Raw genomic sequence first — 15592 nt, forward strand, 5'->3', positions numbered from 1 at the left:
TTTTTATTGCACGTAAGGAAATGATGAATGCTCAGTCTAAAGAACTGTTGCAAATTTCTCTGGAAAGCATTGGACAGCTCCATCTACTACTTCAGGCAACTTTCTGTACCACATTAATATCTCTTATTTTTTTAATAGACAGTCTCAGTTTTCAGTTTATACAACCTGAATGATATGCAGTGTCATCTGTGTGTGGGGATTTTAGTTTTATGAGCATACATAAATTAAGATGAAATTATGATGCTGCATTGTATGCTCTAGTGAATCCTACATGTACAACTTCAAGTTAAAACTCCCAGATTTACAGGCACTTTGCTCTCACTTCTCAGAATGTGCTATAACCACAGAATATCCACAGCCATGAATTTATGGAGCACACAGCAATGAAATACCAGTAAGCAGATATTATTACCTTGAGTTGTGGAGAAAGGAAATATTCTGTTGAGATAAAGGATGGGAAAGCTACCTGCAACTATTCAGTTGACCTTCAGCTTTCTCTTCCTTGTTAGGTTGCACTGTTACCATGAGATATTTGAAACTGCCTCTTGAGACACACTCCCTCAAAGTCATTGGTGTACATCCAAAACTTTGCGGAGTCAGTTTTCTGCAGAGATGCAGAATTTTCTCGATCAGACCAAGACATCCCACACAGCAGTGAGCAGTCCTGCATTGCTTCTCAGGCTACTCAGCTTCTTCACTCCCTGCTTACCTATTGTGAAATTAATGCATTCCAGAAAAAGGTGGAATTACTTCAGCTTCTGCCTTGCGGCTGGGAGGATGGAGGTAAAGCATTCCTTGATTTTCTTGACACTACAAATGATGCAAAACCCAACATGCTTATGTATGAGGGACATATAGGTCGGAATGTGACTACTGTTCCATTTACCTCCTTCAGGAATTAATCATTAGGGCATGCAAAGGTTTTCTTCCATCCATCTGTTGGCCATAAGACAACTTTTCATCATCCATCTAATATTGAGAAAATTGTTTATCCTTTACCCCTCACTCATTGTCACTTGCAATGTTAGATAGCTCTCTAAAGACTGATGCTACTTATGACAACATATCTGGACTACTAAAGATGTTGAGTACACATTTACCAGTAGTAAAAAAAAATCAGGGTAATTCAAAGTTGTTCAGAAACAATTCAGAAAATATAAGGGAGAAAGCTTGTCACATTTGTAACAGGGAAAAGCCAGCACAACCAGCTAATTATGATATAAAAGTCTCTTGGGTGGGCTGTAATGATATGTGCTCTCGGTGGTTTCACTGTTGTCTGCCAGCTGCCGTACAGAAGTCTACATATATATGCAAATGGTGTTTAGTGGCTAATTTAGAATTAGTTGTGCTGTACAAGCAAGGTGACTTCCAGAGGGGGCTTAATAGAATGGGAAGGACGGCATGAAAATAGAATTCATAACATGCTGGTTGGCTACTCTTTTCATCTTAACTTATTTTCTTTCTTATAAGCTCTGTTGCTCGTGTTTATGTGTGTTAACTTTGGACACATGACATTCTAGTGTGAGAATGAGGGGAAAGTAGAAACAGTTCCTTTGGTCTTCTTCCTCTCACAGCTTCTCTGCCGAGCGCGCAGGTATGGTGTATAGAATAAGCTAACTATGAGTAGGCTAGCAGGTTCACTTATAGAATTGTTCTGAAGCATGAGTGTCTTAGCTACTGAGCCTGGGTCAGCGGGGAGGACCTGACCATACCCGACCATAGATGTGGTAGAGGATAAAGGAAACCAGAGATGTAGCAGCAGCTTTTTAAAAAGACAACATTTATTTCACCAGATTTTACAGTCACTTTCAGTCCTGTTTCCCCATGATCATTGTGCTTCAAGTGTGATCAAAGTCATTGCTTTCTGGGAAGTCCAAAGTTTCTATAGGGAGACAGGTCCCACGCAGTGTTTCAAAATTCAGTACCTTCTTCTGTAACTTTTTCAAGCAAGAGAATCTCTTCAGGCCTCTACCGAAGTGTCCCCACAGGTTTAATCTTCTCAGGATCCTTGGAACTGCATTTCTTACCCTGAATGTTATTCTTAATACACCTCTACCCCAGTATAATGCGATCCAATATAACAAGAATTCAGATATAATGCGGTAAAGCAAAAATGGTTTTCTGTCTTATCTACAACATTGGTTCTCAAACTGGGGGTCACAACCCGGTTATGTGGGGGGGGTCATGAGCCTCGACCCCAGCGTGCGGCTGCTAGTTGTGAGCCCCGACCCGAGTGCCGGGCTGTGAGCCCCGACTCCTATGTGGATCTGTGGGGCTACGAGCACCGACTCTGGCACGTGGCTGTGAGTCCTGACCCCGACCCCTGTGCCAGGCTGTGAGCCCCAATCCCGACAGGGACGTGTGGCTGTGAGCCCCGACCCTGGTGCCAGGCTGCGAGCCCCAAACCCGACAGGGACACGTGGCTGCAAGCCCTGACCCTGGTGCACGGCTGCGAGCCCTAACCCCTGCACTGGGCTGTGAGCCCTGACCCCAACAGGGACGCGTGGCTGCAAGCCCCGATCCCGGGCATGATGTGAAGGACGACATCAGATGCGCCCTTTCTAAAATACCAAGAATAAAACTTTTTGTGTCAAATACTGTATTAATAACAGAAATGCTCGAGGCCAAAGCAAGTCTGATATAACGCGTTTTCACCTATACCGCGGTAAGATTTTTTGGCTCCCGAGGACCGTGTTATATCGGGGTAGAGGTGTATTCTCTTAAGAGCCTGCCTTTACTTGGCATTGTTTCTCCTCCTGCCAAGCCTATATTGCAAAGGCCCCAGAACCCTCCTACTCCCAGCAGGCTTTGCTGAGGATTAATGACCTATTGAAGCCAGATAGACCACATCCTAGTTCTAATTCCTGTGGTAGTCACAAACTATCTACAGTCTGCTTCTTGGTAAGTCTCACTTCTTAAAGGGCTGGGGTTTTTTTTCCTTCCTTTTTCCCCTGTGACAGTTTACTCTGTTACAATGAGATTCTGGCCTCCCACATAGATGCCTATTGACAAAATAAACTCCAGCTGGGAGGACTGAGTCATGTAAAACTTCCATGATCCCAAACAGCACTTACTGTGGTGCTTCAGAAAGTGGCAAGAGACTTCACAGTTGTGGCAAAGGTTTTAAGGTACCAGTGGTTTCTTGATATGTGTATGCCAATAGAGTTCAGTTTTCTTTCCTTTATTGGGAAGTTTTATTCACTCCTGTATTATGACCAAGACTAGGCAGATATTAGTTGTGATGATATAAATCTTTGGCGTGATGAACTAAAGAATAAACATGTAGGATGTGGTTGAGCAGGACCATAAGGATAATATGGACTGTTCATCACTAGGCAGTAAATTCTGTACAGACACACATACACACAAACAGAAACTATGTTAAAAGAATATGAACATTGCAAAATCAAGCACTGAAAAGCTAGGAAATGCCAAAATTAAGGTTGCCTGTGCAACCTTAATTCAGCCCCCTTGTGCATCTGCATTAAGACAAAGTCTTTAATTACATGATCACATACTATTTTTTTCCATAGTACTCCTGCTTCATTGAGTGGTCAGGATGGAGCTTTCTCTGGTGAGGCATAAGGATTGTGGTCAAGGAGACTTGTCCATAGTACCCCTGCTTCATTTGTTGCAGAAGATGAAACATGTTATTGAATGAGACACAGAACTGCAGGAAGAATGAGGATGATTAATTGCCACCCTGGAGAACTAGATTCTATTTCTACCTCTTCCAGAGTTTGTATGGGATGTGAGGCATGACACTTGGACCAAACTTTGCACAGGTGGTCACTAACTATATTCCTCATTTTCTGGGTGCATGACTTGAGACCTGTGGGTTTAACTTGCAGAAGTGCTGAGCACTCACAGCTGTAACTGTGTCAACAGGAGCTGTGCTTTGAATGTATTGCTATATACTTTGAAGAAAATCAGGTCCTAGGTGTTTCAACAGGGGCACCCAAAATTAATGGATTTTTTTAACCTTAAACTCTGTGCCTCAGTACCTCATCTGTAAAATAGGGATAATACTCGCTCACCTCACAGGGGTGTTGTGAAGATAAATTCATTAATGTTTGTGAAGCACGCAGATAATATAGAGATTAGTGCCATGGAAAAGCCCATGAAGAGATTAATATTTCTGTCTTCAGAGCAGGGTCTGAATACAGTGCACTAAATTAGACATGGAGTCACATATTGAACAATGAGGAGAAAACAAAACATTGAATAGCTCCCCATAAGTGAGCACTGTCCATTCTGTGCACTGAATGAGGCAGGGGGCTGTGGAAAAAATGGTATATGATCATGTAATTAAAGACTATATCCCACTGAATACACTGGAGATGGGGGAGAGGACAAATTAAGGATGCCCGCCCCTGTAAATTATATGCACAAACGCTAACTGTAAAAATACAAATTCCATCAAGTGGCATCACAATGACAGATGGGCACAGATTATTTTGCCCATTTCCCCCCAAGCTTGACTACTTCTGCCCCATCCCCTCAAACCCCCTGGCTTCTTGTCCCAGTCCTGTTCTCCTTACCTAGCCAGTACCAGTCTCCACTCTTCAGACTCCTCATTCCACTCACCCAAGCAAATCTCCTTGCCCAACAAGTCTTAGTTTCTCCCCAACACCCAGTTTCCCTCTTTCCCCACAAGGCTCCTTGTTCAAATCTACTCCCACTAGTCCACCCCTCCCAGTACAGCTCTTGTCCCCTTTACATTCAAACTGGGCAGCTTTCTCCATGGTGCCTGGGCCCAGAATGGTGGACATTCAGAACACAGGAAACAAAGGCATCCTGCTGTTAGTTTTGGTAGTAGGCCCACAGCAGCCCGGAACTGTAATTGTAGGGGGAAAGTCCTGCATACCCAATGCAGATGGAATCTTCACGGAATTTAGGTGCAAAACTGTAGCAAAATTCTAGAGTGCAAGCTGCAATTTTTCAAAGCCTTCTAATTCAGCCAGATTTTGGCGGATTTTCACGGGGATGGCAATCTGACACAAAAGTCACTTCCTGCCAAATTTCATATCCCTGCTCCAAAATAAGGGGGCACTAGAGCTCAGAAAACAGGTTGCCAGAATTTTTTTTTAAAATGGGCAAAATCAGTGTATTTTCCCTTATCCTCATTCTTGGAAACAGTATAACCATTTTAATTTAAATTTTCCCGTTTCTCCCAATGGCTTCATTGGGAGTTGAGGGTGCTGAGCTCACAGGTTCAAACCAAAAGGGATTCAGTTGACTCCAGTTATCTCCATGGAAGATGGGTTCCTGCTAAAGAGTACAACAAGATTATTTAGAAATTTTTGAGGATAGGAAGGGACCACAGATTTGTTTGCTTTTTTAATGATATAATATAGGGCTGTACATCTTAGAAGGGAGAAGAGGAAAGTGAAGTTGGCTGCATTCTCCTACTTAAAGGTTCCCATATTTCAAAGAAGAGGGTCCTAAATGGAACAATTTTCTTTGCGATATACAGTACTGCCACAGTATGTGCTAAAACAAGTAGTTTACTTAATATTCAATACAGAATTAAAGTACTCCTGCAATTATACTAACTAGTATTAAAAATGCTCTAATACTAATACTAAATAGTATTAAAAATATTATATTAAAAATATAAAAAACGCTCTTGCCATAATTCTTCAGTGCATATATTTGACTGGGATTAGAAATGAGGTTTTTCTCTATATCCATAAATAAGCAAGTGTACTATATGTTCATGGGTTTTTTTGTCTGTCCGTGGAGTAGTAGGTGTAGGATATAAGATGCTAAATCAATGGCAACAGAGACAGGATGCTTATGCTATCTCTGCAAGCAAGCACTTGGGTAACTTAGTCACTAGCTCTCTCTTTCCAAAGGCACTCCAGCTGGTTATGTACATTGGGATCTTCCTGAACTAATGGTTAGGTACAGAAGGGAATAAGTGATCTGGACAGGTACCCTCCCCTGTCTTGTAAAAAAAAAATAATAAAAAAATTGGAATTGTGAGGGGCCAGTAACAGGACTTGGATAAGGTTTCTTTTCCTCTTTCTTCCCTTTTCAGAGTAGCAGCCATGTTAGTTTGTATTCGCAAAAAGAAAAGGAGTACTTGTGGCACCTTAGAGACTAACAAATTTATTTGAGTATAAGCTTTCGTGAGCTACAGCTCACTTCATCGGATGCATTCATCCGATGAAGTGAGCTGTAGCTCACGAAAGCTTATGCTCAAATAAATTTGTTAGTCTCTAAGGTGCCACAAGTACTTCTTTTCTTTCTTCCCTTGTAACTCATACTGCTGTTTCCAATAATTTAAAAAATAATATGGTCTTTATTTAATGATTTTTTTTAATCTGCTGTGTAAATAAACTATTCTTTTTCTTGACAAACATTTTTGTGTAATGTTTAGCGAGATGAGAAAAGTAAAATCCTTCAATGGTTAAGTGACTTTTACACCAAATATTTGGACAACTTTCCTCTGTACATGTGTTCAATTAAATACAAAAGTCCATTCATTTCATGTCTTTAAAGTAATGTAAGGATATGGCAATTTCACTATGATATGCTGTGTATCTGAATCAGATCCTTCCAACATAGTTCAGCACTCAAGATGCTCTTCTAATTGGTGTTGTACAAATACCATAGACAATCCAAAGACTCATGGATTACTACTTTCAAGTGTGTGTTTAATGGTCCTTTGTTTCACTTCTAGGCAAGGCAAAACATGCAAAGTGGGTAGTAATACTATAGAAAATAATGTTCATTAAATAGGATTTCTCCTACCTGTTAGCATATGCAAAAAAGACAATTCTTAGGAAGGAATGCTCTAGCTCAGTTTACCACCTGAATGAGCCAATCTGCCAGAAATAAAAGAGTGTTTTTTTTCTTTCAGAAAAATTCACCACCAATTGCTAAATGAGAATTATACACCAATGCTAGGAGCCTGCAAAATAAACAAGAGGAACTGGAATTGTTCATTTATGAGCATAAATTCAATCTAGTTGGTATTACTGAAACCTGATGGGATGATTCACACAATTGGAATGTTAACATTAATTATTATAACCTATTTAGAAAGGAACAAGTGGGCAAAAGGGCAGGAGGGGAATGGAACTCTGCATCAAAAATGACATTACCTGTTTCAAGTCACTGATACTTGAAAGAAACTGAATGCTTAGAGTGTTGTTCCATAACAGATAAAGCACAAGATGGGGTACTAGTTGGTATCTGTTACAGACCACCAAATCACACTATGGAACAGAATGACCACTTACTTCCTTACGCATGTATCTACAACGTGTAGGGGAAAAAGCTGTGTGGTCATGGGAGGATATTAATTTGGGTGACATATGCTGGAGGTTTCATGCTGTCAGTACTAAAAGGTCCTTAGAATTTCTAAACATAATAGATGACAATTTCCCAAATCAACAAATGTTGCAGCCAACATGGAGGAATTCTATATTAGACCTTGTCTTAGAAGAGGAACTGATCTCAGAACTAAAAGTTAATGGTAGCATAGGTACTTGGTGCTTTAATAGGGGCAATTTCACAGAGCGAGAAAACAATTTTGAGGCAGATCAGCTGGGAGAAAGAATTTAATCAGAAAAATGTAAATGATAATTTGGAATCATTTAAGAACACCTTAATTAGATGGCCCAAAAGCCACAACTGAGGAATAAGGCTGTGTTGGTTTAAAAAACAGCCTAGTTAAGACAGGAAGTGAAAGCAGCTGTAATATATATAAGCAAAGGGAAGAAAGGGGGAGTTGATTGCAATGAATATAAATCAGAAGTTAGGAACTGAGATGTGTTAGTATGTGATGCAAAGCTTACTGACATCAATGAAGACATCCATTGACAGTAGTGGGCTTTGGCTCAGGCTCTGAGTTGGGTACAGAAAAATCTCGATTGTAAGAAACATCAAAAGAGAACTTTTCATGCGCCATTCACAAAAGGAGACTGAAGCAGGAAATGACAATCTTCCCGGATCACAAAATGGCAACTCCGGCAACTAAAAGACCATAGTCCTTGAAAGCCCAGAATGGGGCTCTTTATGGACACAGTAGCAATATAGAAAATTGCATCTGTAAGAAAAATAAGGAATGGGAGGAATACAGCTGCCATACTGCACACCAGCTTTGGTCTCTTCTCTAGCTCCATAGTTCTTTCCACATAAAGCTGAAGCTCCAGGTTTTTATTTGTAAGGCTTTGCCTTCCCTATAACTTTCCTCCTGTTACTCCTAATCCTATGCTCCACAGTCTACCCCATTCTTCCTGCCTTGTTCACATTGTCTCTTTCCACTTTTGCCTTTTTGCAGTTCCCTGAAATTACATCCTTCTCTCTGACAGGTTTCAGAGTAGCAGCCGTGTTAGTCTGTATCCGCAAAAAGAAAAGGAGGACTTGTGGCACCTTAGAGACTAACAAATTTATTTGAGCATAAGTTTTCATGAGCTACAGCTCACTTCATCGGATGCAGCTGTAGCTCATGAAAGCTTATGCTCAAATAAATTTGTTAGTCTCTAAGGTGCCACAAGTACTCCTATCCTTCTCTCTGTGCACAAACTTCCTTCCAAACCCATTCCTTTCTCCTTCTTCTCTACTCCTGTGTTATCTGTGGCTCACTCTTTTTAAACTAAAGAAATATTTAACTCTTATATTATAAATGAACTCCTGTCTTTTTGTTTTAACCCTAGTCACTCCTTTCCCTATTACTTCCTTGGGATATTACCTTCATTTTCAGTGTTTGTCTTATGTTGATTGTAAGCTCTTTGGGGCAGGGACCATGGGTTTTGTGTTTTGCTTTTTAAAAACCTTGGCAGCACTATCTAAAGTTAATATTTACTTAGTGTCATAATGGAATTCACCAGTACATCACTGAGCCACTTCTGAAAAATTCTGAACTTCTTGCTGAGGAAAATACATAGAAAATGAAAACTTACAATAGAAACATGGCTCTTATCCCTCTCCTGTTCTGTGATGGGCCTGGCACAAGTGCAGGTAGGTGGTAGCCAGTTTCTTCATTTGTCTGTCTTTACCTTTTACTTCTTTTGGAAGTAGCAGCAGCTGGGAACCTCTGTCTGAGGTGCCGTCTTGTATCTTCTGTTTCAAGGTCTGAATTAATATAGAACAAAAACAGTAAAAAAGATAAACAAAATGTAGAGAGAAAGTGTTCTGTTTGCACATCAATCACCCAAACTGGGCCAGTTCTCTAGGACGTCTTGTAGACGTCCACCCCTCCACCCCCCACAGCCTTGTGTGGACCAACTACTGTTGGCTTGGCTTAGTGGAATTTATGCAATATCTTTGTCTTTCTTCTCTGGGGTCCTTTCCTCCCACGCAATTCATAGGAGGTCAGCATAGGTCAGAAAAGGAATCATAGAATATCAGGGTTGGAAGGAACCTCAGGAGGTCATCTAGTTCAAGTCCCTGCTCAAAGCAGGACCAGTCCCCAACTAAACCATCCTAGCCAGGGCTTTGTCATGGCTGACCTTAAAAACTTCAAAGGAAGGAGATTCCACCACCTCCCTAGGTAACGCATTCCAGTGCTTCACCACCCTCGTGGTGAAAAAGTTTTTCCTAATATCCAACCTAAACCTCCCCCACTGCAACTTGAGACCATTATTCCTTGTTCTGTCATCTGCTACAACTGAGAACACTGAGAACAGTCTAGATCCATCCTCTTTGGAACACCTTTTCAGGTAGTTGAAAACAGCTATCAAATCCCCCCTCATTCTTCTCTTCCGCAGACTAAACAATCCCAGTTCCCTCAGCCTCTCCTCATAAGTCATGTTTTCCAGTCCCCTAATCATTTTTGTTGCCCTCCCCTGGACGTTTTCCAATTTTTTCACATCCTTCTTGTAGTGTGGGGCCCAAAACTGGACACAGTTGAGGCCTCCAGATGAGGCCTCACCAATGTCGAATACAGGGGAACGATCATGTCACTCGATCTGCTGGCAATGCCCCTACTTATACAGCCCAAAATGCTGGTGGCCTTTTTGGCAACAAGGGCACACTGTTGGCTCATATCCAGCTTCTCGTCCACTGTAACCCCTAGGTCCTTTTCTGCAGAACTGCTGCCTAGCCATTCAGACCCTAATCTGTAGCGGTGCATGGGATTCTTCTGTCCTAAGTGCAGGACTCTGCACTTGTCCTTGTTGAACCTCATCAGATTTCTTTTGGCCCAATCCTCTAATTTGTCTAGGTCCCTCTGTATCCTATCCCTACCCTCCAGCGTATCTAGCTCTCCTCCCAGTTTAGTGTAATCTGCAAACTTGCTGAGGGTGCAATCCGTGCCATGCTCTAGATCATTAATGAAGATATTGAACAAAACCGGCCCCAAGGCTGACCCTTGGGGCACTCCACTTGATACTGGCTGCCAACTAGACATGGAGCTATTGATCATTACCCGTTGAGCCCAACAATCTAGCCAGCTTTCTATGCACCTTATAGTCCATTCATACAGCCCATTCTTTAACTTGCTGTCAAGAATACTGTGGGAGACCATGTCAAAAGCTTTCCGAAAGTCAAGGAATAACACATCCACTTCTTTCCCCTCATCCACAGAGCCAGTTATCTCATCACAGAAGGCAATTAGAATAGTCAGACATGACTTGCCCTTGGTGAATTCATGCTGACTGTTCATGATCACTTTCCTCTCCTCTAAGTGCTTCAGAATTGATTCCTTGAGGACTTGCTCCATGATTTTTCCAGGGACTTAGGTGAGGCTGACTGGCTTGTAGTTCCCCGGATCCTCCTCCTTCCCTTTTTTAAAGATGGGCACTACATTAGCCTTTTTTCAGTCATCCGGGACCTCCCCCGATCGCCATGAGTTTTCAAAGACATTGGGCTCAATGGCTCTGCAATCACATCCGCCAACTCCTTTAGCACTCTCGGATGCAGCACATCCAGCTCCATGGACTTGTGCTCGTCCAGCTTTTCTAAATAGTCCCGAACCACTTCTTTCTCCACAGAGGGCTGGTCACCTCCTCCCCATGCTGTGCTGCCCAGTGCAGTAGTCTGGGAGCTGACCTTGTTCATGAAAACAGAGGCAAAAAAAGCATTGAGTACATTAGCTTTTTCCACATTCTCTGTCACTAGGTTACTTCCCGCATTCAGTAAGGGGCCCCACTTTCCTTGACTTTCTTCTTGTTGCTAATATACCTGAAGAAACCCTTCTTGTTACTCTTAACATCTCTTGCTAGCTCCAACTCCAAGTATGATTTGGCCTTCCTGATTTCACTCCTGCATGCCTGAGCAATATTTTTATACTCTTCCCTGGTCATTAGTCCAATCTTCCACTTCTTGTAAGCTTCTTTTTTGTGTTTAAGATCAGCAAGGATTTCACTGTTAAGCCAAGCTGGTCGCCTGCCATATTTACTATTCTTTCTACACATTGGGATGGTTTGTCCCTGTAACCTCAGTAAGAATTCTTTAAAATACAGCCTGCTCTCCTGGACTCCTTTCTCCCTCATGTTATTCTCCCAGGGGATCCTGCCCATCAGTTCCCTGAGGGAATCAAAGTCTGCTTTTCTGAAGTCCAGGGTCCATATCCTGGTTTCAGAGTAGCAGCCGTGTTAGTCTGTATTCGCAAAAAGAAAAGGAGTACTTGTGGCACCTTAGAGACTAACAAATTTATTAGAGCATAAGCTTTCGTGAGCTACAGCTCACTTCATCGGATGAAGCTCCGATGAAGTGAGCTGTAGCTCACGAAAGCTTATGCTCTAATAAATTTGTTAGTCTCTAAAGTGCCACAAGTACTCCTTTTCTTTTGGTCCATATCCTGCTGCTCTCCTTTCTTCCTTGTGTCAGGATTCTGAACTCAATCATCTCATGGTCACTGCCTCCCAGGTTCCCATCCCCTTTTGCTTCCCCTACTAATTCTTCCCGGTTAGTGAGCAGCAGGTCAAGAAGAGCTCTGCCCCTAGTTGGTTCCTCCAGCACTTGGACCAGGAAATTGTCCCCTACACATTCCAAAAATGTCCTGGATTGTCTGTGCACCGCTGTATCGCTCTCCCAGCAGATATCAGGGTGATTGAAGTCTCCCATTAGAACCAGGGCCTGCTATCTAGTAACTTCCATTAGTTGCCAGAAGAAAGCCTCATCCCCCTGGTCCGGTGGTCTGTAGCAGACTCCCACCACGACATCACCCTTGTTGCTCACACTTCTAAACTTAATCCAGAGACTCTCAGGTTTTTCTGCAGTTTCATACTTGAGCTCTGAGCAGTCAAACTGCTCCCTTACATACAATGCAACTCCCCCACCTTTTCTGCCCTGCCTGTCCTTCCTGAACAGTTTATATCCATCCATGACAGTACTCCAGTCATGTGAGTTATCCCACCAAGTCTCTGTTATTCCAATCACATCATAATTCCTTGACTGTTCCAGTTCTCCCTGTTTGTTTCCCAGGCTTCTTGCATTTGTGTATAGGCACTTGAGATAACTCGCTGATCGTCCCTCTTTCTCAGTATGAGGCAGGAGCCCTCCCCTTTCGTGCTCTCCTGATCATGCTTCCTCCCGGTATCCCATGTCCCCACTTACCTCAGGGCTTTGGTCTCCTTCCCCCTGTGATTCTAGTTTAAAGCCTTGCTCACTAGGTTAGCCAGCCTGCTTGCAAAGATGCTCTTCCCTCTCTTCTTTAGATGGAGCCTGTCTCTGCCTAGCACTCCTCCTTCTTGGAACACCATCCCATGGTCAAAGAATCCAAAGCCTTCTCTCCGACACCACCTGCGTAGCCATTCATTGACTTCCACGATTCGACGGTCTCTACCCAGGCCTTTTCCTTCCACGGGGAGGGTGGATGAGAACACCACTTGCATCTCAAACTCCTTTATCCTTCTTCCCAGAGCCACGTAGTCTACAGTGATCCGCTCAAGGTCATTCTTGGCAGTATCATTGGTGCCCACGTGGAGAAGCAGGAAGGGGTAGCGATCCGAGGGCTTGATGAGTCTTGGCAGTCTCTTCGTCACATTGTGAATCCTAGCTCCTGGCAAGCAGCAGATTTATCGGTTTTCCCGGAGGGGGCGGCAGATAGATGACTCAGTCCCCCTGCGGAGAGAGTCCCCGACCACCATCACCCGCCAACTCCTCTTGGAAGCGGTGGTCGTGGAACCCCCATCTCTAGGACAGTGCATCTTATGCCTTCCAATCGGCGGAGTCTCCTTCTGTTCCCTTCCCTCAGATGTATCATTTAGTCCACTCTCCGCATTAGTACCTGTGGAGAGAACATGAAAACGGTTGCTTACCTGTATCTGCATTGCTGGTACATGGACGCTCCCCTTCCTTCTTCTGGAGGTCACATGCTGCCAAATTTCTTCACCGTCCTTCTGTCCCCGCTGCGCAGCCTGCTCTGAATCTTCAGAATGTTGTGTCTGTAGAAGCGTATCCTGACGTCTGTCCAAGAAACCTTCAGTTTCTCTTATGCAACGCAGGGTCAATACTTGTTTCTCCAGACCTTGAACCTTCTCTTCCAATATGGAGACCAGCTTGCACTTTGTACAGACAAAGGAATGAGAAGTAGAACACATAATTATCATCAGAACATTAGGAAGACCAAATGACTTATGTAGACTGGAGTAATTACGTACAGAAATCACATAAATATAAGAATAGATGCAGAGAAGGGCAAATTCAGTAGAAGGTTAGTAGGCTGATGGGCACCCTGTAAACACCGCAGAGCTATGACTCCAAAGGACTTGAAGGGGTTTTTAGACAAGTTTTGGATTTCTATAAATCCCCTGTGTCTGTTAGGGCTTCCAAAGAAGGACATGGAAATGAGACCAAACAAATGGAGAAAAATTACTTAAATATACACGTGTCAACCAATGTACAATCATGATGGTTGATGGATGGTTCATGGTTATACTTTAAAATGGACAAAAGGACATATGGTATGATGGATTTATAGAAAAAGCTGTTCAAATCTAATCCAGAATTAAAAATAATGCAGTGTGACTTTTTTTGGCGGGGGGGGGGGGGAGCACGTGATTTTATTGAAAACACCTTTATTTTTGCAAAATGTTCAAATGACTATTTTCTTTCTTGTGGTTATTTCTGTGTTTAATAAGCGTAGAGTAGATAAATGGGGAAATAGTGAATCCATGTCCCAATTATGAGGAAGTATTTTCAACTAATTAATTTACCTATAAAGACTGAAAGTGCATTTGCTTTAGTCATGCTATGCTGCATAAGAAGAAAGTTACAGGGGGAAAATAACTTAGCTCCTGTCTTGAAGAACCCTATCAAAGGCCTGAAACGTAATAAAATACATCAGAAATTACTGATGAATCACATTAACCACTGGATTATTTTTTTTCCAACCAGGATGTATAAGGAACTGAGTGTGATGAAGTGGGGGATTTTCTTAGTGCTTTGCATGAACACTGTGTGTGTCTGTTTCCCTTGTGTGTTGTGTGTTTAACGAGGTGGTGGGAGAGGGTGTTTGTTGTTGCAGAGGACCAGGTGTGATCTTGCTTAGCAGCCAGACCCGGACAAGGGCCTGGAGATCTAGCAACTTGTGACTGGGAGGCCCAGCCCAGCTCTGAAGTCAGCTGGACCTGGCCAGTGGTAGGATCCTGTTGGCCTGACCTGCCGGTTCCAGCCAGTGGGGGACAAAGGATGGAAGAGAGGAGGTCCAGGCAGCCTGTTTACCTGGGACCTAGGACAGAGGACTGGCTTTCGGGAAGGTGATATAGGATGATCAGCAAAAAGGAGGGGGCTGCTGAACTGGGATGAGACAGAGCAGTCAGAGCCCACCTGGGTGCCAAGAGGAGAGCTAGATGGACCGTGCTGAGGAATGCTAGGCCTGAGGGCCCTGAGAAGTGCCTGAGCTGTGTTCAGACGTTCAATAAACCCTTCTGTTTTACACTGGCTGAGAATTACTCCAGTCTAGAGAACAGTGTTGCATTGTTCCCTCTGTGTGTGGAGGCCCTGCGGGTCCAGAGCGAGTGAACTCCCTGAGGGGCCCCATTGTGAGAGATGAGTGTGCAGCAAGCTCAGAGGTAGGGTCCCAGGAGATGGTGGGGCCAGAGGGCCAAGCCCCAGCGAGAGAGTGCAACCTTCACTAAAGCTGTCACACTGAAGGGGGTTACTCCCAGGGGCCACATGGAGACAAGGAGCATGAGCCCTGTGAGTCCATGACACCGAGCAATAAAAGTGTGGCACACAGGAAGGTATTTATTTCCTAGCCCATCACATGATATGGGTTAGAGCTCCTCCCCCCACCACTGAAAAAATAATATTCATGTCACAAAGTAGTAGTATCCAGTGATGAGCTGCCAAAATCTTAACTGGTTCCCTCCTCACCCCACAAGGAGTCGTGGTGCACCCCAGCCCCCCGGGACTCCTACCCCATCCAACCCCTGTCCCCTGCTTGCCCTCAGAACTGGGCAGGAGGGTCTCGTGGGCCACTGTAGTGGGTGCCCACCCCGCCCTGCCCTTAAGAGCCAGAGGGACCTGCTGGGGGGCGAGGTGGGGATTCCCGGAGGTGCTTACCTGGGGCGGCTCCTGGGAAGCATCCGGCAGGTCCCTCTGGCTCCTAGGGGCAGGGGAGCATAGCTAGGCAGGGAGCAGGGGAAGTGGCCGCTCCCCCCACTGATCACATCAAAAGTGGCGCCTTAGG

The 15592-nt window shown here is 43.7% G+C and overlaps 1 long non-coding RNA gene across 1 annotated transcript; it reads right to left on the reverse strand.

Annotated features, from left to right (window-relative positions):
• Positions 1-1793: 1793 nt before the first annotated feature.
• LOC119854371 lies at positions 1794-13264 on the reverse strand. Its single transcript, XR_006281077.1, has 3 exons — positions 13218-13264; positions 6760-9087; positions 1794-5271 (listed from the first exon to the last, which is right to left on the reverse strand). It is a non-coding gene; the product is annotated as an uncharacterized LOC119854371 (long non-coding RNA).
• Between the last annotated feature and the right edge of the window lie 2328 nt (positions 13265-15592).

The sequence above is a fragment of the Dermochelys coriacea genome, chromosome 4 (assembly GCF_009764565.3).
Source record: "Dermochelys coriacea isolate rDerCor1 chromosome 4, rDerCor1.pri.v4, whole genome shotgun sequence".
Taxonomy (NCBI): domain Eukaryota; kingdom Metazoa; phylum Chordata; order Testudines; family Dermochelyidae; genus Dermochelys; species Dermochelys coriacea.